The 25,419-nt window shown below is 33.5% G+C and overlaps 1 protein-coding gene across 31 annotated transcripts in view; it reads left to right on the top strand.

Annotated features, from left to right (window-relative positions):
• Window positions 1–25,419, top strand: part of TENM3 (teneurin transmembrane protein 3) — a 1,286,597-nt gene that overhangs the window by 483,026 nt on the left and 778,152 nt on the right. For 28 of the 31 annotated variants that reach the window (XM_085578775.1, XM_085578777.1, XM_085578776.1 and 25 more), the window contains one exon: window positions 13,620–13,784. The gene's annotated coding sequence lies outside the window, so the exon portion shown is untranslated. Of the gene's footprint in view, window positions 1–1,162; window positions 1,221–13,619; window positions 13,785–25,419 lie in introns of those variants that run through there. The other 3 variants (XM_085578773.1, XM_085578770.1, XM_085578778.1) reach the window with 2 other exon arrangements.

Genomic DNA, 25,419 nt, shown 5'->3' with positions numbered 1-25,419 from the left:
AGCATGATGCCTCCTGTATCTGGAGGAGGAAAGCTTCATCAATAATCGTCCTTATCAGGCAGCCTGTAATAGACATCAACCACAAAGTTCCCTTTGTTGCCAATCTCAATTCCTGCCCAATCAGACATACACTGTTGTGGTTCAGTTATTTTGCAAAGTATTTCACCTTGGTTGTGTTCACATCTAATCAGGATTAAAATAAATCACTCTAAATAATGACTTCCTGTGGAAGATTTTGTTTTGTAAACCATACTCTGATTTAAAAAAAGTCTTCAAAGGGAAACTTGTGGAGAACCAGAATAGATTTGGAAGTTTCCAAGTGGATTTATAGCTAAAGAAAAAAAGACACATCTCTGTCCCTCAGCTGTACATCAGGACTACCATACAGATGCACAGGCCCTATAGTATTTATCACAAAGACAAACTATGAAAGGAACACTCAAACTCTGTGGAGAACATTGAATACACAGTTATATTAAAAGAAATTATCTGCATACATATGCGTGCATTTTTTTTGCATTTGTATCCATATATAAACATGCAAATTGTATGCTAAATCTTTTTTGTGATTCCTCTTAGAAATTAAAATTTAACTTACAAAGGACTGTTTCTCATCTACTTATAAGAAAGCTGTCCTTGTATTTTTTTTAATAGTGCTGGCTTTGAAACGTGATATCATCTCAGAAAAACATATCTAATATCATGCTTTATCAGTTGTTGAAGTTAACTTCATCTCTGGGTCTTGGAAAGCTTTTCACAATAATATTACACATTTCCTTTACATGATAATGGTTTTAATATAATCATTTATTTAGTGATTAATATAATTTACTGTTAGAAACATACTTGAATTTCCAATTTGAAATATTAATAGATTAGACTTGATGATCTCAAAGGGCTTTTGCAAACTAGTTCATTCTGTAATTCTGTAATATTTAGGAATGCATTTAGGAGTTGCAGTCAGAGCAAATGAGAGTACTACTAATCATTTATATACATATATATATATATATATATATAATATTCCATATATATATATATAATTTGAAGTAAAAGTTATTAAAGCTGTTTCATTTCTGTCTGTATTTATCTTTACAAGCAAGGCAGTTTGAGTACATGTGTTTTGGTTCCATTTCAGTGGAGCTGTACAATCAGAAGAAACTGCTTCTGAGTTGCTGTTCATGGGTTATGATGCTAATCTCACACCTGTCTTTCTAGCTGTGAGTACTCGTAAACTTAACAGGCTGTAGTAAAAAGAGTAAATTGGAGAAGTTAGAAATCCAGAGAAAACTGGCAGATGTGATATAGTATATGGAATTACAGCAGTCTGAAGATTTTGTGTGAAGGAGAATGTCATGCATTTGAAATATATGTTGGTGTTTGCTGCTCTTAGGAGGTGTGTACCACATGCTAGATACACAGAATATTTTTTAATAGTAATCTGATAATTTTGGTAACCATTTAATAGAAAATTATTAGGTGTAAATTTGCCTAGATGTTAAATAAATTCCTATTTATAGGGAAAAAAAAAAAGGATTTTTTTCAATCTGAATTAATCAACAAGAGGGAATGACTGATACCCTGTATGGTAGCACATGGTTACGAATGTTTTTGTACTTGGCTAGGAAAACTCACAGATTAGCTCATCGAATAAACTGTGAGTTCTATTCTTTGATAACTATATGAAGCCATAAAAAGTGTTTCAGTGTAAATCTGTTGTGCATTAAAGGTGTGTGATCCACTACCACATTTACAAATTAAACCCCAAGAAATAGCTTTAAAGTTCTCATCATCCGAATACACTGGAAAATACAGTTTGGGGTTCTTTTCCATAAAAGAAATAGTGATCAAGCTGTATGTGTAGCTGGCTGAAGAATTTTGTGATCTTTCTTAATTTCATCATCAATATTTACACCATGTTGTAAAGGATCTGAATTATTTTGAGTACACTAATCATTCAACAGAATTATTATTATTTAAAGTGTTTGTGCAAATAATTTTTGGTCTGTATCCCATTTATATCGTCTTCAAAATACAGATATTTCATTTTGTGTTAGATTGCAATTGTCCTGATACAACATATGTAAGCACCTTTCATTGAATTAAGAAGAACATAATATTACCAAGCTTCTATGCATGTATTATTTTATTAAAATGAGGTATCACTTTTCATGGCTATTATATAAAATATAAAAATATAAATATATATTTTTTTATTTATATAAATATATATATTTTTATTTATATAAAAATATAAAAAGTTGTTCAAGAAGCTGTATAAAATTCAGAATGCTAAAATAAATCTTTCAGTGTTTTGATGAGTATAGAGATGTACATATGAATTAGTCACAGAGAAATTCCACTGCATTTATGGAATTGAATGTAATGATCTCTGTGTTATAAATCATAGGAATGGACTTTTCTGTATTATCAGCATTTTGTTCTTTAATTTGTTCTTAACACTACCTTGCTCATGTATAACCTAGCCATTAAGTTGAAATAGTACACTGTGCCAATTTCTTCTTTGGTTGAGGGCTGTGATGTATAGTCAAGCTGTGAGGAAAAGCAAACATTAAAACAAAATATAAATGAGACAGATTGAAACACTGCAATGTTTTAGGCCTTAACTGTCTAAGTACAGATACAGTATACAATTCTATAAAATAGTCTTAAAAATTCGAGTTTTCATTAAGGTTGGACTCAGCTCTGAATTTTCTGACCCAAAGTATTTTAATGCTATGCACACACATCACAGAGTTATTTTTTTTTTCTTGAAAGTACTTATTCTAAAACTTCAGCAAAAGGAAACTCTGATAACATAGATGTATGTCTCAGTTTGTAGATGGAACTTTTCTATTTTCAAAATTAGAACTGTGGTGATTAGATATATTTTGCTGACATATGTGACTATCTGGCAGTATCTTTCTGTTATATTGTTTTCCAATCTTGTTTCTTTCTCCATAAAAACCAAACAGTTTTTACTGCTTTTTGGAGAATTTTCTTGCTGCAGCACTGTACAGAAAGACATTTCAACATCAGCTGTAAAAAAGGAGACAGGAATATCAGATATTTAGTAGCTAGAATGCAAGAAACAAACAAACAAAAAAAAAGCTATTAGAATGTTAGAGTTGTAGCTTAAAATGGTCTACGTACTTTTTTATTTCCTGTATTGTGACATTCAAGGGATGTTATACTTGAACTAAGTTCTCTGATACTTCTATTGGTTAAATAAATAAATGCATAATATCTTGATAGAGCTCATGCAAAACTACCACTGTTCTCAGACTTCTGTGTTTCAGCAGCACCCAGGGTGCTTCAAAAATATTACATTCTGTGTTGAAATCAAATTCTTTTAAAAACCCACAGTTTTTCATATTGATGCCATCTTTTGTGTGTCTGAAATTCGTGAAAGACAATTTCAACCACCACAGATTACTTTAAAATACTCTATATACTTAGTTTAATAATGAGATGCTAATTTTCAAATTTTTACTAGTCAATAGAAAAGCAGATGTTGAAATTCAGTAACTTGGGGTTTTGTTCAAAACTTGTAATTTTAAAGTAGTTTGTATCACATGAAGTGACCTCTTCTACAGATATTGCTGTGCTGAATGAGAATCTTTAATTAAGAGGTAGTATTATTCCTCTTCACTGGCAGCACTAAGTTGGTTGGGAGTGTTGATCTGCTGGATGGTAGAAGCTCTCTGCAAAAGGTTCTGGACAGGCTGGCTCAATGTGCCAATGCCAGTTGTATGTGATTCAACAAAGCCAGGTGCCCTAAACTGTGTTTAAGCTGGGGAAAAGGAGGCTCGGGGAAGACCTTATTGCTCCCTACAACTACCTGAAATGAGGCTGTGGTGGGGTTGGGGTTTATGTCTTCTCCCAGGTAACAAGTGACAGGATGAAACAAATGTCCTTGACTTGCACCAGGGAAGATGGATTGGGTATTAGGATAATTTTTTCCTACGAGGTCTTGTAATGCATTGGGACAGACTGCCCAGGGAAGTGGTGGAGTCATCATACCTGGAAGTGTTCAAAAAAAACTGCGGATACAGCGCATGAGTACATGGTTTGATGGTGCAGGTGGTGGTAGTGTTTCTACCTCATGGTTGGACTTGACCATAAGCGTCTTTTCCAGTCTTAAAGATTCTGTGCTTCTAATGCTGTGAATGCAGGTGATGAGGTGACTTTGGCAGTTAGACACTTTTACCTTCTGTTTTCATAATATTTACGGGCACATCTGGACATGTTTTTATATTCCATATTTTGTATTAGTTTGGTAAAATGTAGTTGAGCACATTTTCCTTTTGACAAGCAACAAAGTGATATTGTAAAGTGAAACACAGGGCAATAGACACTAAATCACAAATACACTGCTGTGTCTTGGAATACACAAAGGCCAAGTCCTGAGTCTAAAATAATTTTGTGAAGTGGGATAATGAACTGTGGGAAAGTGCAACTTTTCCAACTACCGCACTCAGCTAGAATGTAAACTGGAGAGAGAATTCATTCCTGCAGAAAAAGACACAGCAATCTACTGAGATTGTAAATTTTGTTTTAAATTAGTACTCCTAAGAAAACTTGGAATTTCAATTCCAGATCCTATAATAGGAACTAGACTGGGGAAACAGGGCAGAATAGTACAGATCTATATTCATAAGCTCTGATTCCAGTAGTTCAGAATAAGGAAGAATTTTTCTAACTTCTTGTGGATTTAAAGGTGTAGTATAGTGAGATAAAGAGGGGAAATGAGCAAACAATTTTATAATAGTTTATTACTGTCATCTTGGAACAAGTAAAATATTTCAGATTTTTCTAGTTCATAGAGATTAATTACTATCAAAGGTTTTTTTTACTTTTATATTGTACAAAATCTTAGATTGCCATATTTGCTTGGGTAAATTAAAATAAGAAAATATGGAAAATCTATAGCAGGTTTCTTAGGGTGCTAGTATCTCCTCTTTGATGCCATTTTATCCTAATAGCCTTGACACAATTTAGTTTAGCAGCCTGAACTGTTACAAGTAAGGTCCAGGCTAAAGAAGCAGAAAGGGCCTTTGCATGGTATCCACAGATGTTTAATTCAGCCGTGCGGTGAGATGTTCGGAGTTCCCCCAGCACACAGATGTCTCAGCTCTGCCTGCCCGTGCTCAGGGGTGAGGGTGAACCTGGTCTCTGGGCAGTACAAGGATAAGGGCCAAGCAGGGAATAAAGAGGGAGTGCCTCAGGGACATAGGAACAGACATAGGAACGGGGAAAGGAGCAAATGGGATCTAACAGCTTTTTGAGGGAAACTTCATGTGTCTCCTTAAACCAGGGAAATGCCCCCGAGGGTCTCCATAATTTATGAACCTGAAAAAAGGAGAATGTAACCTGCTAGTGCAAAGTATTTTCTCCCTAGAACAAAGAAAACATAAAATTACATTGTCTATTTTCTGCTCTTGGCGAAGAATACGCCACACCACCTCTTACACAACTTTATGAAGATAAAAAAAAAAAATAGAATCTAGATAAACTTAAGGAAATTGTAAGGAAAATAAGGGAACTGAGTGAAGAAATCAAATGCTAAAAGCAACATGCTGTTAGCAATAAAGAGCGAAGTGTAATACTCAGGAAAATAATAGTTGCTATCTCAGTCTAAATCAACCTCTTGAAGGGATTAAAACCTGATGTAGAAACATCTATGATGCCTAATACTGTAAATAGAAATGATGCCTAGTGCCTTTGAAAATTAGTCTTTTTAGAACATCTTTAACATATTTTTTTATGATGTCTTCTTCTTTCAAAAGAAATCTTTTTCTGTCTCAGAAAATTACATTCTATAAATGGATCTCACTGGTCAAGATTAGTTTCCAGTATTGAAGAATGCATTCATGTTCCTGAACAAGTCAGTTTGGGTGGTTTGAACATTTCCACTGAGTCTTCACCTGTGCTATTTATTGTTAGTTAACTAAGTTTATTCTCACATCTTGAACTTAGTTTCTTCCACAGCTTTTCTTTACCACTATGGATAGTGATTATATTCCTTCTCAGATTACATTTGGGAAGGCTAAACAGAGTAAATACTTTCAGCCTTTTCAGTTCATAAACACAATACTTAATGCACATATTCTGGTTGTTTAGTTCATATGTGCATGACTCTGAATTTTGCATTTTTACATTTGATTTCATTTAGTTATGTTCTGTTAATGTAGTTGACTAACTCATAAAGCACTTTCTGGAAGAACATTCATGGTTTATATTTATTGAAAATAAAGAAATTGTGTAAGCAACTGATACATTCTATTTTACCTGACTCATTAAGGTTTTACAAAAGGCCCACCTTATTTAAAGAGCTCCACTAGAAATCTTCCTTCAGAATAGCCAGATTTTTCTCTATATCATAATTCTTCTCCGCACTCCCATCTTCAGCTTAACTTTCTCTGAAGCCAATATCAAATCTATCACATTTCTGGTTTTAAAATTAAACTATTTAGCTCAGAATCTGTCAGATTGCCATCACAGAAAATGGAAAATGGGAAATTGGAAAATGTACTTTTGGTATTTTTTTTTTCCTTCTACTATGTCCTTAAGTCTTTTTTACTTCAATATTTGCTGAAGTCCTGATTCTTTCATAGTTTCATCCCAAAACCGTAAATAAAATTATAGTAGGTTTCTTAATATATTACAGTTATGGAGGTACATACTACTGAATTACTCTTTAAACAAGGAACTTATCAATGGTTCTGTTTCTTGATCCTTACTACATCTTTTGACACTAGAAAGACAAAAATAAAAATACTTGCTATAGTCTATAATAATATGGTACTTAGATTTAATATGCTTTATCTAGATAATTATTTCAGGTTTTATGCAATATCTAGAATGAAAGATTTGAAAAATAACTGGATGCCGCATGACGTGAGAAATAGGTGAGCTGAGGCTCAAGGCTAATGCCACAAGTCTGATAGAACACCCATTCTACATGCATCCATTCATCATGGATCACAGAACTCTTTCCAACCCTTACAAAGAAAGTTTTGATTAAAACCTCGCTCTGTATGTTGTTTGTTTCCAATTATCACATACAACATACCATGAAGATATGACAAGCACATTACAGTTGTAATGTGTCAATAAATTATATGCTGCCATATAATTCAGCATATGCATACCTAAAAGTTGCAAACTGAAATGAAAACAAAATAAATGCTAAAATAATGTCATTGAGCATCTCTACCATATGTAAACCTGAGCAAGTTTTTTGTGGAAATACTCTAAAAAGAAAATGTATTTACCATGATCTGTGATTGATTTCAACTTGTGTTTGTAACTAATCCTCTCATACTGCAGCCAGTCTTACATACTTAGTGGCTAAGTAATTTATTTACATTAAAATCTCTTCTGTCATCTAAGCCCCTAAACAACATAATGAGCTTGCAGCATTTTTAAGACAGGATACATAGTTCTGTTTTATGTTTATATTCTGGATACAATTTTAAATTTATTTAAAATCACAGAAATTCTCTTTCACTCAAATATTAACATGTCTCATTTAGAATAAAAGAAATGTCCTATGCGATACAAGAAATAACTGTTAAGAAACCTAAATTTACAGAAGATATGCATCTAGTTTGGGAATTTTAAATATCTAATGTATTAAATATGCAGTCCTTAAAGTAAAGCATATGTATAAATGCATTATACAGCAAATTTAAGATTAGAACCTATGAATTTTATTCTTTGTTGATTCTCTGGGACTTACATGTTTTTATGAAGAAATTTCTAAACATATGTGATTTGCTAAATTAATGATGGTTGGATTTCAAGAAATTAGAATAGTTATAGTCGAGCAGCTCCAGGTAATATGTTGAAAATGCTGGGGTTTAGGAACTGAGGTCTAACTTCTGTAAAATTAGAATTTAGAACAAACTGGTTTAAAAAAAATCACTGAAAGCACTGTATGGGCTATCCATTTTATTTATTAATTGTGATTGCATAAATTCACATTTTCTGAATTCAAATGAAAAATATTATGTGCTTTAACTTAGCACATATGCTAATTCTTTATGCTAACAGATTTTCAATAAAAATATTAGCATTGCAGTAGAAAATATGATGATTTTAAAAGGTGTTTCATTTTCTCCATAATTTTCTTCAGTCATAATTCTGTCTGCAAAGATATTTCAGAATTCACGATCTTTATTGTGGTCCCATTTACATGAGTATGTAACAAGAACTATGCAATAATCAACATAATCTAAGAGTATGCAATAATCAATATAAAGTTCTTGCTGATATAAAGTTTTTGCCTGTCATAACTGTGTCAGTTTCCTGTTCTAAGTACTTTGGCAGATACACACTCCGTGCCATCAGAGTGTGCATCAGGCTTGCACTGAACTGTATAAAGGTGAAGCTGCCACAGTAATTTGTTTCAAAGAACTTCAAAATTTGATTACAATAGAATATATCCAGAGGAAAAGATACTGCAATTGTGAATATACTTTAAGAATAGCACTGACGTTTAATATATTTTAAGGAGAAAAAATACAAACATTTATTTATTCTATTTGTATATTTCTTCTGTAAGTTATTTTCCCATTTTGCGTTATTGTAAATAGGAGAATAATCAGCAGTATAGATATCCAGTGTTCAGGAATCTCTTACAATTGATTTTTAACATTTTAACATTTATATAAATGGGGTGTATTTCAGTTGCTATGACTCAGACTTATAACTGTGTTAATTTGGCCTTTTTTCAAAGACTTGAAAGTTCTGCAGGTAAATTGAAATGAGTCCATTCTTAGACCATTCTCAGGCTCTTGTGTAGAGTACCGCAGCAGGAATTAAGAGTCACAGAGCTCCTATATGACTGATAATGAAGGATTATTCATAAGAGAATGTCAAAAAAAGCGTTAAATGCATCAAGATATGATAGGAATTAGTTATATTGACACAGACTTAGGTTTTTCTGCAAAGTGTTATCAGTTTTATCTTTGCTCCTCTGGCAACAAGACCACCAGACTTTGTGTACTCTATAATTTGCACCTCCTTCTGAAGAAATTCTTGCTTAACATGTCCTCTGTAAAGTCATCAGAAAGATTTCACCCAGAGTTTTCCTTCATATCATTAATAGTTACTTTCAATACTGCAATTCTATAGACAAAACAGAATTGTCAGAAAATAAGTAAATTTTTCCCTTTCCTACTCTAAAGGGTATTATTTGTAATACCTTGAACCTAGTAGCTGGATTAGGTGCACAGTAATTAATCTAGGGTCTATTTTATTGATTATATGTTCTCCTCATTAGCTTCTACTAATACGTAATTCAAATAAATATAATTTCAATTTTTGAGTACTTCAGATATTTTCTAATGTTCAAGATTTTTGTGGAGGCCATCATATTACCCACATCCAAGAGGGATAGAAAAAGCAAAATAAAATACTCCTTGATTTTTTTCTGTGGTTACTGCTTCATATAGAACACTAAAATTAGTATTGATGTGGGAGATTGAACCTGTTTTTAAGATTCTGCTTGTATTTTTAACACTTTTATTTAAATCTTTACAGCTTGTCATTTGATAGCAAATTTCACTGAGGAATCTCTCGCTGTTCTGTTTTAATCTCTGTTTTATGTCTATCATATAAAGGTGTTTTGTTGTAATTACAGAATACATGATTAAACAGTACAGTCAAGAAACCACATATCTATATTAGTCTAAAGAATCAAGACACAGGAATAAAACAGAGGAGTATTCCAGTCTCCAAAAACTTTAAATTCTGATGCATGATAACTTTTTACAGATTTTAGGAAATTGTCTTAGGATATGTAAATCAGGCTATTTTGAAGAAGAGAGCGGAAATATTCTACTTTGCTCTTCCTGTTGAAGTCATAATTGGGTTTATATTCACTTACTCTACTACAGTAGCACTACCTCATACCAAATTATCAGGGCAACGTCTGCCAACAGTTTTGTCTACACAACACTGAGCTACTGGACCAAAACTGTATCTTGGAGAGCTTTACTATAGGTATCCTAATTTTCTGCCCAAGTTAGATATTAATTTTATAGCATATAAGAGGTAGGTGTTCATAAGCAACAAGTGTCATTTGATGAAATAAATTACTTGCATTAACCTCTTATTTGGCAATGTGGAAAAAAGCAATTATTTTTTTTTCACTGAAAAAGGTGTCTGAAATCTTCAAGACGTAAGAATGCATGATATGTCTGTATAACATCACTGTCATAGTAGCAGTATATGAGTGGGAACAAAGTTTGAATAATTCTTAATTTATCACAGTTTTTAAAATATTTTTAGCTTGGAGGTGAAAAATGAATTAATGTGAATTTATTTAGTGTTTTTAATTTACTGTATTGTAAATATTGTAAACATTTGTGTCCCCAAGTGTTATAAAAATGATTTCAGCTTCTGTTTAGGAAAAAATAAATCAATAAAGGAAGTCAGACATAGCAAATGACAATTTCAGGCCCAGTGACAGCAGATAGACCTGGGTGCCTTATATTCACACACCTTTCAGTCAAGTAATATGTGTACTACACTGGAATAAACTGAATAAACTCTAGCAGCCAAGAGGACTTTGATCACTTTTGTTCATAAATGTGACTCGTATTTCAGTACCCACTTTTCTCTAAGCTACTGATCTCCCCTAAACTTCACAGTGTGCTCAATGAACTTAAAAGAGCCTTTACTCATTCTGCAAGCAGACATTAAATACTTATGCTGGATCACACTAGTTTTTTTCTTAAATATCAGATACTGTCTCTTTGTTGCAGTTTTTGTTTCTTTTGTTGTTTTGTCCAATGTCCTTTGCATTCTACATAAAAAATTGTGATGGAAGATGAGTTTCTTTTTGTAATCACAGTGCTTTCATTAATTCAATTGTACAGCACAAACGAACTTTTAAAATACTAATTTGCCTACATTTTTTTTATTTGATGTTTTTTGTTCATTCATCTTTTTTGATTATTACCCCTATGCTTTCTGTTTATTGCATGACAATTAAGATACTCTTTAAAATTAAACATGATGAATACACTGTCATAAATCTCCCTAGTTTTCTGAATAGAAAGCTAAGAGTTCAGTTTTTTGTAATAAGGATGCAAGGCATAGTAGGGACTGCCTTATTCCTTTGATTGTTTGTGATTATAAGACTGCAGCCATGTAAACAATGCACTGGTAGAAATAAATGAATGCCTTTGGTCATGCTGCTCTAGTGCCAGTATGGTCTTACTGTATCTAAGATATGACCATTATTTGTTATGAATTTTGTCCAGATTGGAGCATAATGGGTGGACTCTGTGCAATCTGTGAAAGTTGTGTGCTACATGTTCTGGGTGTGAAATGAAGGCATGTGGGAATGTGTTTCAAACCTGCTGATGTAATGTGAGACAACTGCAGAAAATAGAGAGGGTCAACCTTGGTCCACTGTTCTCTGTATTGCCTGTTCAGCACAACCTCTGGAATGGACTGTGTCTTATGCTGTGCCCAGGTTTACATAAAACAAAGCCAAAACCCTAGGAAAGAAAGAATACCTGGTTTGAGGAGGTGTTACTTGAAGGTGTAGTCAAACCCCTAGTTTGCTCCTGCTAGATCTGCTTTGTCATTGCCTTTTCCAGTTGAGCTGACTGGGTTCTTTTTCTGCCTCTCTACAAGTCAGAACAATTGTTGACCCATGCAGAACACATACTGTGCTTCCCCCTCCAAGGATGAAAAGCAGCTTTGTTAGCTGTGTTGTCTCAGGTCTCCCAGAGGCATCATAACTATCAGAGGCAGAGTACTACCCAGAAGTTGTGGGAGTAGTGCTTCCTTGCTACACCTTTTTTGGTTTTTTTTTGGTTTTTTTTTTTTTTAAATGCTACAAGAACTGTAAATAACGTTCCTTAAAACATCTCCATCTCTAGTTTCTCTAGGGAAACTCTAAAAAAATACATTTCATATGGTCATTTATAGCCAGAAGTCCCAGTTTTAAAAACACAGCATGGAGGAAACAGGTGAAAACTGAATCTTTTTGCTTTCAACAGAGAGGGGTACTGAAAATCACTCTAAAAGAGATATTAAAAAATAAAATTGGTTTAGATTTTAAGCTCTCTAGGAAGTCAGAGATGACTTTCTGAAACACTGTCTTGCCTCCTGTCTCCTTATGTTAATTTTGATATGATAACCCTAGAGTTCAAATATGGGAGATAGGTTTTTTTTTCCTTTTATAATCATTTGAGATCATTAATTATATCAGCACTCACTTTTTTATTAGCAACATCAAACATACATATTGTAAGCAGTCATTACAAATTTACAGCAGTAGTCATCATAGAGAATTACCATTCTATGTATTATCAGATTTCTAAAAATCTGCAAGGTTATGCATATTTAGTTAATAAAAGAGGGTTGCCAAGAAAATACAAATACTTCAATAAGTATATTATTTAATTTTTTAGGGGATATATAAATAATAATTTTGAGAAACCAAGCATACTTTCTGCTTTTTTCATATTTTTATAGTATCCTTCTCTTTGCTCTTTCAGTAATTAAGTCTTATGACATTCCAGAAAGCATAAATCCTGCTGAGATGTTTAGGTTTGGTGCTAACTATTGATGTACAAACAACATTAAAAAAAAAAAAAAGAAGAAGAAGAAAAAATACACCCAGAATTATAACAAGCTGTTTTGCTTTTACCTTTGAAACAAAATTGATGGTAAAGTAGTATGGCCTACTGAAACTGTTCTAGCCTCGTTGTTAACTAGAACCTCCTTTTGAAATTCATTGCCTTCAATTACATTTTTAAAAGAATTTTAATTATGCGCCTGAAAAGAATAAAGATGCTTCAGGCTCCATTTGTTTATCGTGGAAGGCCTGAAAAAATGAGGACAGAGCTTCCCAGCTCATGCAGGGGTTACAGAGAGAGAGAGATGACTTTTAATTCGACAAGTTCAGAGAGATTTCTTAGTTTGACGCGCACAGCAGGGGGTCTTTGAGTGCCTGGCAATACTTCAGCATTCTGAGCTTTGAAAGTCTTCCCCTGCAGCAGAAATTGTATCAAAAGCCAGTGATAATATTCCCTGCAAGGTAAAGGACCCTATTGAAGATTTCTAGAGCTGTTTATTTATTCATCACAGTTTTTTCTTTTAGGACGTATAAGACGTATAGGTAAAAATTCACACAAATGCTAGGAAAATGAAATAAATTAAAAAAAAAAAAATGGAGACCTCTCATTAATCCTTCAATTTTTCCTTAAGTTTTCCGTAGGCCGCATTCACCTATAAAATTTCCTGTCGTTCCCTGCTATGTATTCTGCATGCAATCTTCACTTCAAATCTCAGCTTTTCCTCATTTTTATCAGAATTATAATTTTTGCTTGCCTTCTACCACCAACTGAGCTCATAAGATGTTTATGGCCATTTCTTTCCACTAAACCCTTAAAGTGATTGATTAATTTTATGGAAGAACATTTTATTCCATAGGGGTCTTTTTAAATCTTATTTTTAAAGTAGATTTGAGATAGCTATTTCAAAGCCAAGGTTAAAGTGTCATTTATATTCCAGAGATCAGACTTTTAATGTTTTGACATTACGCTTATTTGAAAAGTATACACTGGTTTTGTTTTGTTTTGTTTCTGCAGCAGAACTGGGACTGTGAGACTACGCCAGCCTTTCCCTTGTGTAATGTCAATGTCGGCTATCACTTTGGCAGAATCACCCAGCTCAGTGAAGACAGAAAACCCCTCCTTTCCTCCTGTTTTTCATCTGCTGGTGGCATTCCAAGTGACCTTCCCTCATAAATATTGGTGAGTGACCACATGGGGAAAGCAGCTCCTTTGTGCAAAAAAACTTGTTTCAAAAAGCTGTGTTGACCTGAGGGGTTTCCATTTTCTCAAAGTTTCAAAAAAAGCCACATATGCAGATGCTGCTTGGGGGGAAGGGGGGGCAGGAATTTTTCCCTTCTTTAAATAATAACGTGAGTTATTTAGCATCACTGATTTCTCTAGACTTATAAGCATTTATAGAACACTACCATGTGCTAACTATTCAAACTGTAAGAACCAGCCTTTCAAAACCCGCTTTACTGAGAGAAGTATTTCCTGAGAGTACAAAAGATTTTTCCTCTCTTGCTGTTACTTTCTCACAGCTAAGAGGTCTGGAATGCTATAAATTTATCATAACACCCCAAATATATCAAGATGAAAGTTTCCCAAGTGTAGGAATTAAGGAAGATAATTAGAGGCCTTTTAATTCTAGGACTTGTCTGGTTTGGGAAGTATGCCTTGAGTGAAATCGCAGCACTGCAGAAATTCTGATGCCTTCAGGGCAGTCCAGGGATGGTGTCATAACTTTACTAGTTCCATAGGGCTAAGTTACATAGTACTGAAAAAACTTTTCAGGTCATTTGAGGCTATCACAGCAGATTTTCACTCTTAAAACCAGATGTGTAGATAGTGAAATAGTCACCCATGGCTCAGGAATATTTACAACATCATAAAGCATAACAATATAAAGTACAGGAACAGATACAAAAAAAAATATTTAACCTAGCTTGGAACTGTTTGGAAGCTGTAAATAAGTGCAAGATCTAAGACTACAAATCATTTAAGTGTTGGTTACACATGCTAAAACTAAGACACGGACAAGGAAAATCAGCTGTCATTCCATATTAACTATGTATTGCAATCATTTCCTATTCAGACAACAGTGATGTATCATATATGACTATATGATATGTAATGTTAATTTTTTTTTCTTAACCATATGGGTACTTGAAGTATGTCACTCTAAAGGACCAGTACATCTTCAAATGAAGTATTCGTAGAAGCATTATGGCATCAGCCTAATAAAATAATGCTTTTTGATTAATGGAACATTTTCAGGAAAAGGAAAGTCTGACATACCTACTATATCTATCTCTCTGCTTAAAGAGTGAGCAGTGGTGCTGTTTATAAGTTCCTGAAGTATGTGTTAGAATTGTCACTAATTTCTGTGATTACTTGTAATCAGAGGAGAAAGGAGAAAGAAGAGAGGAAGAAATTATTAGAATTCCATAAATGTGTATGCTCTATCAGTGTTCTTTGTTTCTGTATCAATTTATGTGATGGAGTTGTGGCTACTTAGTAATTTGGTTATAGGTACACAGGTAAATCAGTATCAGGAGTGGTTTTGAGGATTTGGGTGAATCTCTTAGAACTGAAGTAGGTCTTCTGTCTTGGATGGGATCCTTGTAATAACAGCTTAAAAAAAAGAAACCTATGAATACACTTGTTACAGCTTTTTGTCTAGTAACATTGTGGTGCTCAAACCCACATACTGTAACATTTAGTTCAGTCACATATGATAGTAAGGCTGTGTACCATTTAAAATATGAAGCAATATGAGTGCATTAATCTTTCGACAAAGACCGTCTTTAACTGTGTTTCCATTTTAAACTTCTCTGCCAAGTCATTTTTTATATATTTAGAAAATATCCTATAGATTTACAGTAGCTTTATGGAATAACTTGTGGTTTGGTCAGACTATGATATTTTGCATATGTAGCTGCTTTCTTTAAAAATGGGCAGGACAGAGCTATACACGATTAACAATGAAGGACCCTGATTTTATTGTTATTTCCATGTCAGGTTCCAAGTGTGGGCATACAGTTCGCAACTCATTATATTAAGTTATGATGGCATTTTTTGAAATCTTGCAAGAGCAGTTGTATAATCATAGCAGATAATTGAATGATTATAAGTTTTATTGGTACCACAACAACTGCTTTATCCTCACAAGGAGAGTGAAGCAGCTTTGCAGAAGTTAGAATGTTACCAGAAAGCATCAAATACAATCATTACCATTTATCAGTACATAACATATATTTTAGATCAAAAAAAAGGTGACTTTTTAACATTTGACTACATCCACATTAGAAATAATTGATCAAGTATGCCAAAAATATGTAATATTATATTTTCCTGTTTTAATTTCTTTTTTATACAACCATGTGGTTCACTGTGATCTACCAGATGGTTCTAGATTCAGTAGTTCACTGCCCCTATTGCATTTTGCACAGATTTGATATTTTCTTCAAATTTGACATTTTACAAAGGGTAGAGGGGCTTAATAAAAAAAAAAAAAAAAAAAAAGAGGAGGCATACATTGATAAATATATTAATTTTAAAAAAATTAATTAAATTTAAATTAAATTTAAATTAATTAATTAAAAATTAAATATATTGAATAGATGTAAATATTCCCTCTATGTAAACAAAGTGGAATCAAACACATTTTGGTTTTAGCTTACTATTTCAGGGTGGGCATAATCCACCTCTGATTATTTTATTGGTTTTTCTTAAAACCTCAAGTATTTATCAGGAGTTCGGTAAAAAATTCCAGTGCAAATTCTAATACAGAACTTTTAAAGGCAATTTTACCCCTGGGAAGCTTGTATCTCTGAACATCTATGAAGACACTTTCATGCAACCAGGTTCAAATATCTATTGGATGTGCACAGTGCATTAACTTCCAGAAATATAAACTGTCATTAGTCTTAGAAAGTGTTGCTCTCCCGTAAGTAAATTACTTTGCTCTAAAAGAATGCAGATTTTTTTTTTTCAATCTCTATGGGTTTTCTTAGTTTTGATTTATTTGGGGTTTTTTGTATCTAGACTCAGGAATCTGATGAAATTGGGATCATAGAGAAGTTGCATAGTTTGCCAACTACTAGAAACATGATGCTCAAGGAGGTAGAGCTACTAAAGCCAGCCCTGTTTTCTTTGTGCTCTAAGGTCACCAATTTCAACTGCAACCCTGATCTCCCTATTCCCCTTATTACCTACCCTCTTTGCCTGAGAAACAATAAAGCTGTGCTTAGTCTGCAGCTCTCTGAATGCTGAGTAGCTCAGTCATCTCCTATCCGCATTCCTGTCCCTGGGGATATTCATTTAGATCTCCATCCTTGAAATTTGTAAGGGTCTTAATAATCTTTAAGACTTGCTTTTTTTCTTCAATTTGCTTAACACTTTACTTTAGTTGGATAATATCCAACTAAAGAATTGCTAGTGAAGGAAGATAAGACATACATACAGACTGTAGGTTTAGCCTTAGGTAAGGCTAAAATATGCAGGCATTAAAAAAGATAGAATACCAGGGATCCCCATGATGAGATTGGGATTAAGAGACAGCTCAAGGAAAAAAAAAAGTTTCCACAAATTTTTGGGGTTTTTAATTAAACAGCAGGTTTTTGTCAATGATACTATCATTCTTAATTCATTTTTAGATATTTTCTTTGTTCAAATAGCAGATAAAACAAAATTATTCTTCCTGTCCAAGGTTTTTAAATTGAAAAGTATGTTAAAGTGAATTAGGGTTTACTTGAGATTTTACAGTGATTAATTAAGTTGTCCCAAATGCTCATGTGCAAGTCTAATTAACCAATGAGAAGTGAGAAGACTTGTTAGTGATTGTTTACATGAAATGTTCAGAGATGAAAGAAATTAATAAATAATTCTGAGTCATAAAATATAAATATAAAATCACAAAAATGCTGGTAAATACTTGAAAAACATCTTCATTTCTGAAGACCTGTCATAAAAATTAATTTTAGCACATTGCTAACAAAATAGAATAAATTATATGCACATATGAAAATCATGAATATAAGTTATTCCTTTTCTAAGGTAAATATAATTTTGACTATATGATTTGTTTGAGTACAAGGAAAACTTTAAAATCTGAATGGTGTTATTTTTTCTGTGAAAATATGAGGCAATCTAAGTTTACTCCTGTGTACAGGAAGTAAATGAGAAGGCTCTGAAGAGATGGCAAAAGCCTTTTGAGTGACAGCATTTAGGAAGCACAAGCTCTTCATATGGTAATACTTTCAGGTAATTCGGTAGCTGTCTGATACGCTATTCAAACATCCAGGTCAAAGTTGTTATGCATATATTCTTGTTACTTGGTTACAATTACACAGCAAAGTTAAAATAAAGTCATCGTTATTGAGATGTCTTTTTGCAAGAGGAGGGAAGAAAGTATTTCATTGATTTGTTTTTTGTTGTTTGTTTCTCTTTTTGCTTTCTATTTTCTGTCAAAAGAAATTAATTCTTATTTTCATTTTAGTTCAGACTAGATGCACTATTAACTAAAGATTTGTACTTAAGAAACTGTGAGTTTTATGATTTTACAGTGACTAATAAGAGACTTGTGTATAAGTACCACAGAGAATGATGACATCACCTAGGTTTCAAGCATCTGCTGCTTGGACTGTTACCCAATTCTGTATTACGTACTGTGAACTAAGTGACAAGTTTCAGCATAAAATGCTAAAAGGAGCTGTGCCCTAAGTGTTGGCACAAGAGATGTACCACAAATCTCACCATTTTGAGCTACCAAGAGGCATCTTTGTCAGAGAAGGAGTTGCAGCTGACTAGAAATAGAATAAATATGAGAACATTCACAAGGTTTAAGGTGCCCAGATTAATAACTAAAGCTTTAGCTCAGTTGCCAATCATAGCCTTAGAATTCTGTCTGTGCTGTGTCAGTCTGTGCGTCTTTGGTGGCAGGCATGGGCTGTCCCACCATGGGATCCTAAGGGAATCAAGCTTCCGAACAAGTTCCATTTAGACACACAGTCTAGACACCATTCTTAAAGAAGTCTCCTCTGTTCATCACTAATGTTGAGAAACTTTAGGAAATGAAAGGGAATAGAAGGATCAGAGGAAACACAACTGCAGCCTTGTGGTTAGTACAGTCTCTATAGAGAAGAAGGGAGAGGTTCAAGTCTCAGTTTTAAGGACTGCTCATGCATTTTTTACGGAATAGTCATTGGAAAAAGACCTTTCAATTTAAGAGATTGACATTTTGTAACAAAGAGAGTGTTGACTTAATGAAGGTTGCCTAAAACTCACATAAAATAGAATTAATTTTTTATTTGGTGTTGTATGTTATAGATACAAGTTTTTGGAAGCAAATACAATTTTTCAACTTTTTCTTTTTCTTTTTTTAAATTTACTGATAAGGAAAAAGATATCTTCTATATCCTACAGTGCACTTTGCTTCACATGAATCCAGGGATTCCTGTCGGGGACATGAATCATTCAATTAGGGCTTTTTTTTCTTCCAGTACTCAATCTCCTTCTGTCAGTTATACAGCTTTTCTATTCATACTTTTCTGTTTGCTTCACAAAATTATGATTAAAAGACATTCTGTACCCTTGACTGTGTAAGATTTAGTTAAAGAAAATTTACATCTACATTATGAAAGTGGTCTGGCAATAGTCAGATTTCCTGTGAGGCAATTCCCGTGACTGGTGTAAATTGCCTTCTGGTTTTGAATACATGCTAGTTATCCATACCAAAACAGTAAAAAAATATGTAAACAAATAAAATGCAATTAATAGACAAAAACGAGGAATTTAAGGCCAAGGAGTTGTTTTTTCAGTACCTGTTGTTGCTTTTATTCCTGGTAACTTCTGATTGACATAGCTGTTCTATTACTGTTAAAGCAAAATGAATGGAGCATCAGTTTGCACTTAGACTTTTGAATCATCAGCGAGCTGTGACCAGCTGACAGCAACCAGCAGCCAAACTGAAGGTTTGCCAGCCAGCTGCATCTACCTTAATGAGTTTCTTGAACTATATTGTAATATAAAGATTGGTAAATGTTCAAGCAGTCTTAAGTAGACATCAGAGATTAAGATACTTTAAAAGAATTATATTGTTTTACTGTCCCACTTCAGGCACTTGCAAGGTGTTTATGATTTACAGTTTTATCCATCTATGTCTCTCTGTTAGACTATACGCAACTGTGTTGCCATATTTTACAGTCCTAGTTCAGGAACTGAATATAAGATGTGCTAAGGTAGCATTAGCACTTGCAGACATAAAGGACTAAATCATAAAGGTCTTCCTCTCTTATGTGTCCACAGCAATATATGCTAACAAATTTTCACCCCGGTAATTTAAAACATGAATTTAAGCATATCTGGAAATCAGATTAGCCCTCAATCAAATTCTCTGTTCTGCTAGTGCTAAACTTGTCTTATTTCCAAGGCAATCCAGTTTGTATGTGCTTGTACAGCCTCTGTGGGCTAGTATAAAAGGGAAATTCAGACAGACACAACAAGAGTCAGATTCTGTCTTCATGGCAAAGTGACATGGCTAATGGCTTTATACTTAAAGAGAATAGGTTTAGATTTAGATATTTAGATATTAGGTAGAAATTCTTTACTGTGAGGGTGATGAGGCACTGGAACAGGTTGCCTAGAGAGGTTATGGACTCCTCATTCCTGGAGGTGTTCAGGACCAGACTGGATTGGGCTCTGAGTAACCTGGTCTAGTAAGAAGTGTCACTGTTCATGGCAGGAGGGTTCAAACAAGAGGATCTTTAAGATCCCTTCCAATCCAAATCTATTTCTCTACCTTAGAAAAAGAAAGAAAAAGGCTGTTTCCCTCTCAGATAATTTTTACATATACTCACATGCCAGGTAAATAAAAATTCAAAATTAATTCATACTAAAGATCTTTATCATACTAGCAAAGAAAACTTGTGCTTTTGTTGATGGGATCTAATCAGAACCATATAAGATTATAGACATACTTTATGCTTTACAATTTTCTGATGCCAATATTAATAGTGATTTTTAAATACATAATTGATTTGTATGATGGTATGAAATACTGAAATTAAATGTGCATATCAACCAAAAATACAATAATGGAGAAATTAAATGCATAATTTTATGTCTCCAGGGCTAAATGAGCTATCACTGTGGTTTAAAATTTTTAAAACTGTAGATAGCAAATTTGAACATGATTTTGAACACTGGGGAACCTATGGTTTATTTCAGATTTGAAATTTCACTTAGCTCCATGAAAAGTCTCAAAATTGTTGTCAAGCTTTTGCCTCAGTAGTGGAAGTTGCATTCAGAGCAAGCTAAGGTTCTAGTCTTGAAGCTATCCTAATTCCTTAAAAACTTTCATGCAGGTAGTTTTTAGCTTGTGGGTGGTTATAAAGGCAAGGACTTTGCTCTATTGAGAAGCACCCTTACTGTGTTAGGGCAGAGCTGTACCAGGGGAATACTGAGGTCAAACTAGCTTCAGGCATTGGTAAATGCTAAGTTACCAGCAGCTGAGCTCTTGGAGGATGTATTTTCCCATCCAAGTGTTTCTTTACTTTCTAACAAGAGAGAAACTGAATTCAAATAAATGCACATTAAAAAAAAAAAAAGAAATTAAAGAACAGAAAGGCCCACAAAAAAATTCTTTCTCTGAAAAACTCCATAAATGTTTTATTTAACTGACCACTTCTCACTCTTTCCTTTAAAAAAGAAATTAGCTGATAATATCCTGGGAAATATTTGTGTTAAAGGTCATATTAAACAAAAGTCAAATCTAGACTATCTAAGAAGTCTGGAGAAGATGTTTAATGCAAATTTTTTGTGGAAAAAAGATGTGTGTCACTGCAGGTCATCTCTGAATATTCTTCTTGGGGTTTCTCTGTTGGATATGCAATCTCAGCTAAATGTTTTGAAGAGGAGGAATCAAATAAATTGCCCTATTTTTGGTCTTTCTCATCTGTATACAGTTGTGCAGCTCTAGTAGACCTGAAAATTGCCCAGAGACAAACTTAAAAAATAGAGTGCTTTTGAGGCAGAAAATTGCTTTTCTGCAGCATGGTCTAAGGGACAGGATGTGACAGGAGGACAAGGAGTTGTCACTATGTAGTGATATTGTAAGGCATATCTTACATAACAAAAAGGATCATTTGTCTCTTTTTTCTTTCATTTTAAACTACAAGAGATTTAATTGAAACAGTTGGAGGTATCACCCTTAAACCAAGAATATGCCATTATAATTTACAATTAAAACTGAAAGTTCCCGCCTTAACCCACTTGTATAGCTACTCATTGCAGAGTGCATATGGGATAGATGCTTGTCCACTATTTTAGAAGCCTTATTCTCAAAAGGAAGAGGAAAAAAAACCACCTCATTGTACATGCATGTCAAATATTAGCGTGATTCTTGTGGTATAATAAGAAAAGAAAGTGGTTTGTGCTTTTGATTAGCCTCTTGATGTTTCAGAGTGGTTTTGTATGGCTTAATTTTCCTTTTTATGGCAGTTTGTACATATAAAACAAAATGAGGAAAGGAGGGGAGGGGGAAAGAAATGTGCCATTTGTATACCTAGGATATGAGGCCTCCTTTGGGCCCATTATACATTAATGGGTCAGCTGAGATTTATTAGGATATGTATATTAATCTTTATACACATTCACATACTATAATTGTTCCTTTGGTGCTATAATGTGATTAGCTGTGAATTTGTGCAATATTAACAATAATATGGATTTCCATATTAGAGAACAGTAATAACAAATGGTTATTAAAAATGCATGTAAAGTATGGGCTGTGAAAGCACTTCTAAATTCTCAGTAATCCGATTATGTTCTGTTGTTTTTAAGTACAAAAATGGTTAAGTCTTAAACCTTAAAGTAAAACCTAGTATGAAAAAATCAAAAAATTTATGTTACACAGAAGTGAACAAATGAGTCTAAAGCTGTCTTAAAGAAAGATTAGTGTCTGTTTCTCATAGACAGCTGAGATGTGGATTTTTGCATTATTATTATTTGAATATGTAGCAAAAATAGAATATAGAAGGTAACAGAATATTCAGCATTGATACCTCTCTACATCAAAACTGAAGGGATCTTCCCTCCTCACATCTGTAATTGTATGATAATAATTCCACATGTAAGGTAATCATTTTGTGCTTTAAAGATATAGTATAGTAAGTATATTGAAAGGAGAAACTATTAATTTTAATTTTGTGAAGCTAATTTTTTATTATTATTATCTTGAGCTAATTATTTTTTTAATTTCTTAAACTGTAAAAAATAAAGCACCCACTTTTTCTTTGGATGGTTTGTGACAATAGTACCCCCTGTGGGGCACAGGGTTGTGCACACTCACCTGTTTCTCTCCTTTATTTTGTGATTGGATAGAACAGATGCTTATAACATGATACTGCCACGGGAATGGGCTCAATCCCTGTATGAGCCATTTGCTTAAGACTTGGACTCCATGATTCTTGTGTGTTCCTTACAACTCAGAATGTTTTGTGATCTGTAGTTGAGAATTTCCTGGAGTTGGCTTTGAGAGAGACAGAGAATGAACATTGAGAGCATTTTATATTCTCCTCATAAAATACATACTTCTTTCTCAAAAAGTTGCAAGCTTTACTCTCAAGGTATTTTCATAGTGACACTCTTTGAGTAAAGGTTTCTTTACCCTCCTTCATGACCCCGCAGTGGGAAGGTATCTTCTTTGACCCCTCTTTCCTGAACTGCAAATTCTTATCTGTACCTTGTCTATATCTGTGAGAATACAAGAAATTTCTGTTATATGGCTTCTATCATTTGCCATGTAGACATAAGATTCAGTCTTTGATGATTTCCAAGTCTTGGTATAATCACAGTTCCCACTTTTCTTTCATCTGATTTACATTTTAAGATTTATTAATAGATTACACTTTGTAAAATATTACCACAATGGCTCATTTTTATCTTCATCTTTTAGAAATGCTCCATTCCTAACTTCAATGTTTCTGGTCCTACAGAACGCAATTTTCTGATAGGATGAGCCCTTGATAAACACGAGGTAAAACAGGGATTTTTTTGTTATGTACTTCGAAGGTATTCTTTAGTCTTTCTTTGTTTTTGTCATTTTATTTATTTGGAAATACAATTTCCCCATATTTCCATTGTATCCTTCAACATTCAAAAACCCCACCAAATAAACCATGTTAAGCAAGTTAGGGGTAGGATTTCTAGCTGGTTTATTTTCATACAAACTTTATAAAAAAGTCACCTACCTTATTTCTGCTCATGGTATTATGCAATTTAAGTAGAGGGAATTTTGACATGCATTTTACATGAAGATGATGAGTATTCCATTGTATTCAAATGCTTGTGGAATTGCTGTAAAATGACATACAGCAGGTGGGCCAGTGTCATTTGTGAAAGTCTCTCTGAGCTGCAACTTCCACTGCTGCTGTTTCTCACTGACATGCCATACAGCTTCAAGGCAACTACTCTTCTGCTTAGCTATTGCGTTATTTTGCTGTAAATCAATCCCTATTTTCAGTCCTTGTTTGTTCTACTGTTTGCTTCTGCTTATTAATTTGTGACTGCAAAAGGAAACAAAAAAAAAGGTGACCATAAGAAATACAGCTTATTCAGTGTAGATTCAACAACAAGGACAGAGGTAGTCCATGGCTTCTATTCAAAGTGTCTTCTCTCATGTTTGATTGGACTTGAAGGATTTTTTCCTATCTTTTTGGTAACCTAATTAAATGTTTTTGCATTTTAGTTATGTTACAGATAAAGCAGTTGTAGTTTAGCTATAGCTGTTGCAAAGTTCCCCTCAATATTTTACACAGTGCTTCCTCATAATTTTAATGACAGCTTTGGGAATGTGTATAGCCAGGTACTGAATCAGTATTGTCACTTACTTACCATTATGGATCAAAAACTAATATTCAAAAGTAATTTAAACTATAACAATAATTATGTATATTCATTAAAAAATATATTGGAGAAATAGCTTAAGAGCATTTCAAACTGTTTAAATTACTGACATAATTAGTGTTGGAAAAAACCCTAAACATTTTATGTAATGAAATTATACAATCTGTTCTTTTGAATTTGAATTTCATTGTCTGTTTTGTTTAAATTTTCAGTTATATAATCTGGAGAAGATCATTGTATAATTATGAACAAAGTGTTTTAAATAAAATTAAGTAGAAAATTAGAACTCCTTATGATGGAACATTGATTACCCAATTATATTTTTATCATGCTCTTCTCTTCAACTGTAAAATTTTAAACTAAGACATTCTTTCAGAAACTTTGGGACTTACATTTCCAGAAGTTAGAAAATTTTATTTTCAGCTGTCTCAGGTAGTTTTGTTGCTTCAACTGAATGAACACCATTAGTTTGGATTCCCTTGTTTGCTATCTCTAAATATCTCATAATCTTTACAAAATTATAAAACAGGTCATAATACCTCTGGAATTAAGCCACTTTCTTTCCCTGGATGATAACACACTGAAGCCTTTGCAAGCAGTGCAGGATGCATTGACTTAATACTCCAGTGAAAATCCACTGCTTCATATTTACCCTTATACAACAATTTCAGTAGGAATGTTTTTACATGACTGATCTTTGATTTTGAACAGTTTATTAACCTTAATTTCTATTACATTTCATAGGCATTTTTATAATCATAGTAATTATAATATTAGCACTATCATGTTTTGAAAGTACCTCCTTATGTCCTGACAAATTTTCCTAGTGTTGAAGCAAACTTCTTGTCTGTCGAGTTGCCGTTTCCCAGGAAAGGGAAGTGGCATTTTTGAATTATCTGAAGATATTTGCTCAGAAATGTTCATTCTC

This window comes from Lonchura striata, chromosome 4 (assembly GCF_050655825.1).
Source record: "Lonchura striata isolate lonStrDom1 chromosome 4, ASM5065582v1, whole genome shotgun sequence".
Taxonomy (NCBI): Eukaryota; Metazoa; Chordata; class Aves; order Passeriformes; family Estrildidae; genus Lonchura; species Lonchura striata.
Note: the sequence above shows the minus strand (reverse complement) of the source record. Positions and strands in the feature narration are given on the sequence as shown.